We start from the raw sequence: 5436 nt of genomic DNA, 5'->3' as shown, positions 1-5436 counted from the left end.
TCTAATCAAAAGTTAAAAGGAATCTCCACCTTGAAAACATGCCAAATTTGAGCCTATCTAAAAGCTATTCCAAGTCATTTCCCTAGTATCACTGTTTACTAGAAAAATATCAAATCAAAAAGGTTTTAGAAAATTATGAATCTAGTTTTATCTAGGTTGATATATCATTAAACTAGAAAATATCCTTTATAGTTTCTTGAGTACCTCAAAATGGGCATGGAGGATCTAGAATACCCAAGTCTAGGATAACCTTGGCCCAAACGAAAGGCCTTGGAAAAGAACACACTAGGAAAAATGAGTCAAATTTTGATCAATCATCACTAACCAAATGGTGCAAAGTATTAAACTCTAAACTCATAATGGAGATTAGGAAATTCATCTTTGATTTAAATTAGGCTCCATTGGAAGATGAAGGGAAAGCATACAATAGCCTTTGAAAGACATGTATTTATAAAATGGTGAATTAGAATACCATGTCCAATAATTTCACCATGGCTTCCAATATTGAACTCCAATTTTATGAATCATGCTAATAGGAATAGTATCAATACTAGTTTCAAAAGTTTCAAAATATTAATTGGAAAGATGAATTTTTTTCCTTGAGTTCATGTGAGGTTATAAAATTTCTTGTAATATTAGAAAAAAAATAGAGAAAAATCGATAGACCTTTTTGAAAAAACCACAAAGAACACACCCATTTGATCCTAGGAAGAGGATTGTCATGACATTGAAAGATAAGATACCACAAAATATTTTTTTGATTGATAGAAATCCAATTAAGAATGATACTGCCATTCAAAACATAGGTATTCATGATTTCCGAAATTTCTAAAAGATTTTTATTATAAAATTCTTGTAAATTTGAACGGGCTCCTTAGTTATGACAAAGGTGTGAATTTTGAACCTGTAGACACCTAAAATTGTCCAGTCTAATTAAATAAATATTTTTATTTATTTAATTATCTAAGCCTAATTCTTCTATTAATTAAATAAATCTTTATTTATTTAATTAATTCATTTATCCTCTTCTAGCCTTATTTCTCATTTAAATAAATACATTTATTTATTTAAATTATCCTTTTCCTAAATTAAATAAATAATCTTATTTATTTAATTGATCCCACTTCTTCTATTAATTAAATAAATCTTTATTTATTTAATTAATTCATTAGGCTTTTCCACCCATGACACATGTCATTCATCTCTTGATTCATACACTACCTACCCTCTTATTATTTTATTATTTTCTTTACCTACCCTCTAATCATAGCTGACCTCTTTTACACCTCTCAATCTTATCCCTCTTTTTCATATAGTGTCTTCTATATAAGGAGATTCTTCCTTCATTATCAAACCCTAACTGGACTAACTACTTGATTACTCGACTACACTACGCCTTTGCACTTTTACATGTGATCCTACTTGCAACCACATTTCCATTCTTTGTTGAGCTCTTGTGCACATATCAAATCTGAGAGCAAATATATCAAGCAAGATCAATGGAGATAGGAAGAATGGAGATCAAAACCCTATTGGACATGTGATGGTATAATCTTTGTAATTTCATTTGATTTACAATGTCATAGGTAATCTTCATATGTTATGGTGGATCTTTGTTGTTGTTAGGCTAGGGTTTTTTGTGGTTGAATTCATTTAGTCTTTCATCATTGTTGTTATCCATTTTCACCATATATTTTTTGGCATGCCTGGTGGGACTCTTGTCCCTTTTGCATTTAACATCTTTTGTTGCAGATTTTGTTTTGAGGTTGCAGATCTGACATTTCCGACAACATTTTGATATTTCGTGTCTGAGCACTTTCTGATCGCGTTTTTGATTTTCTCCCGCGTCTATGATATCTGGAACCGCGTCTGCGTATTCAAAAATATTTATTTTTTTGCAGATTTCGGGAAATGCATTTGTATTCCATAGTCGCATCTGTGAATTCTTCAGGTGCGTTTGCGTTAAGGAAACGTGTCTGCATTCGGGAGCTATGTCTATGTCAGATCTAGGCGCGTCTATGTGTTCTGGCAGCGTCTGTGTCTGTGAAAAATGCGTTTGTGTTCGGTTGTTGCATTTTTTGTTTCATCGATTCAGTTTTTCGTCATTCGGATTTCAGATCTGGTTTATTTTGAGCTAACATTTCCAAATCTAGCTAACGAAATTGGTGCAGCTTGTCTTGAAAGCAAAATCATTTTGTCAAAGGCCCCTATTTCACAAAGTCTTTTGGATCTAAAAATTACCTAACTTTTGTGCTTCCAGGAAGGGGTGATTATTTGAAACAATCCAAACTACTAATAAATCTTTGTTGCAGGTTCTTGGCAAGGTTTTTTGGATTTTTTTATTGTATGCCTTGTTTTCATAGACTAGCAAACACTTCAATTGGTGCACTAAAATTGAACCATTGTCTTTTGTGTCTTGAGCAATAGGCTCTTTTTGTTTAATCTTTAGAGGGCCTGTCTCCCCGTGTGGTCATTAGGACTACTAGTGAGGAGAGAATGACCCAAGTGGTAGCAAAAGAAAAACCATCTTCTTCCAAACCACTATAAATAACTGTATTCATGGTGAAAACTATGAATAACGTGTGTTGATTAGTTCATACCGACATTATGTCTCCCCATAAACCCTTTTGATCAAATTTATTTGATCATTTGTAGGGCGTAACCCCTACCAGCTGGGAGCCTTTTATATTTACAGAGCTAAAAGTGTCGCATGTATGGCCACATGAGCGGATGCCCTTACTAGCACCTTTTTGTTTTAGAATCCAAAATCCTTCTAGTTGTTGGGGCAGGAGGTCGAACCTCTAGTAGCGGCGCACACACATACGATTCTTAGTAGAGATACAAAGTTCGCCACGAGGAGTTTTCGTGGGGATTGATGCTTGGCTGCCCTGAGAAGTGAGTGCCGAGGGTGGAGCCAGTGGGGTCAAGCATCTAAGTATCCGCTCTGAATAGCGTAGCCTCGAGGGAAACTCCATGTGGGATCAACAACTATTGTCTTGGCCAGCCATAAGAATTTTGCTTGACTTCTTTTGAACATTCAGACATTCAAGACCAAACAACAAAACATTGTGTCTTTTGTGTCTTCAAGTGTATGCAAAATTATTTTTTACATCAAACAACACACTTGTCTTTGAGTTATTTGAGTCTAAACACTTGCAATCGTTGAGTCTTCATCAACATTGTGTCCTCTTGTCATGAAAAATAGTCAAACATTCAGATTTGGTCACAACAAAACAACTTCACAGATTGGAAAAATTGCACAAAGTTTGCAGAAATGTGTCTATGTTTGACAGAATAGCGTCTGTGTCATCTAAACGCGTCTATGTCTGGTAGAATCACATCTGTGTCATTGAAGCACGTCTGTGTCTGACAGAATAGTGTCTATGTCATTTAAGCGCGTCTGTGAAGTATACAGGCATGTCTGTGTTCAAAATTGAAAACTTTCATAATTCAGCAAACAAGAACAATCAGTTTCAGAATTCTTGAGCTTCCTAGGATATCTCTTCAAGTTTTCATCTAGCATCCAACCTGTCCTTGGGTCTCACAAAGTCTATCATTGCTTTACATCTTACATTACATTCAAATTTGTCTAAAATTGAGTCAAAAGGTCACTTGCTTGTCCTCATCATACTTTGTCAACACACTACATACAACAACATTTGCTAAGTGATCCCTCATCAAGGTCTATCACCTTCGGGTCTCATTTGGTCTTACTTAGAGTCAAGGTCAACTTACCTCATCAAGAGAAACTATCATCTCTTTGGAAGCCACACCTACTCTACTACATACATACTTAGTCTTACACTTGGGACATTGCAAGTACACTTCAGATTCATTTACATTCCATTCAACTCTTGGTCTTCCATACTCTTTTCCATTTTCATCTAGTCTCACACATCTTGATCAATACCTAGTTCATGGTTGAAACCCATTTCCAAAAATCTAGGAGAGAAGCTAAAGAGGCTCAAGAGTCTGCAAACATGAGTTCCTATGAATATGTCAATGATATATTTTTCAATTCTGATCATAGTACATTACCTGACATGGATGCCTATAGAAACATTCCAAATGTTGAGAACATGGACACTACAAACAACAATGATACACACAATGACAATATGGACAACTTCTCCGTACATTCAATAGAAGTGGAAGACACCATTATGAATCCCCATTTCAATCAATTGGTTGAGGAAATAATGAGGAGAGATAGACAATACTTTCTACAAGTGATGGCACAAAGTGGAACCAAGATCCCTCATGATTTTGACATGTCTCAAATAATGGAAAATCGACCTTTGCAACAACCTCACTTCAACATGGATCAAAGGAGGCCTAATAGTGGAGGCAATAGAGGACCACATATGGTGCCTGATTCACCATCATCTTTGTTTCAAAAACCAGAGGTCCCTTACACACATGGTCAAGCATATCATACTCACCTTCGGAGACCATTATGGAGGTCTTATGTAGAAAAATGTGCTCAATCACATACCAATGCTAAGGATCAACCACCAAAACAATTGGATATTCAAAGGCATGCTCAAAATTTGGGGGCAACACACTAGAACAAACTCACGACATGCCTATAGAGAATGGCATACATGGACAAAGCAGATATTCCATTCCTCATCATGACTTTATACCAAGTGGTCCTTATACGTAGCATCATTATAGACCTCCTCCATATGAACATGTGTATGATCAATATCATCCATATATGCAACATGCTCCTCCTCCAATTGGTGCCTCAAGCATGGGGTATGGTCCAAGAAGTTGAACTCCACCTAAGAGCAATTTGGAACAACAAATCAAGGATTTACAAAAGAAAATGGAGGACATAAATACACCGAAGCCAACGTACACAATGAGAGACATATGTCCTTATCCATTTGACAAGAGCATTCCAATGCCTCCTTTTCCTACACACTTTGTGATGCCTAAGTTTGATAAGTATAGAGGAAAACGAGATCCTAAGGCACACATAAGATAGTTTTTCACAGCTTGCATTGAGGTAGCAACAAAAGAGACATATTTGATGAGATTATTCCCACAAAGCTTAGGAGATCAAGCTATGGAATGGTTCTCCCAACTTCCACCTAGAATTAAGTCATGGGGTGACTTAGCAGAGACATTTATCCAACATTTCTCCTACAACATAGAGACAGACATATCAGTCACTACTTTGTGCAACACCAAGCAAAAATATGGAGAATCTTTTTCATCATTTTTACAAAGATGGAGGAATTTAGCCAACAGATGCTCTTGTGAAATTCCACAAAAACAAATGGTAGAAATGTTCACCCAGAATGTTAATAAAGACATTGGCTATGATCTAAGGAAAGCTTGTTTGTCCACCTTCAAGGACATCATTGAAAAAGGCTTAGCGACAGAAAAGGTCCTAATTGAGCGAGTCATTAAGATATTCAAAGAAAA

This window comes from Cryptomeria japonica, unplaced genomic scaffold (assembly GCF_030272615.1).
Source record: "Cryptomeria japonica unplaced genomic scaffold, Sugi_1.0 HiC_scaffold_47, whole genome shotgun sequence".
Taxonomy (NCBI): Eukaryota; Viridiplantae; Streptophyta; class Pinopsida; order Cupressales; family Cupressaceae; genus Cryptomeria; species Cryptomeria japonica.
Note: the sequence above shows the minus strand (reverse complement) of the source record.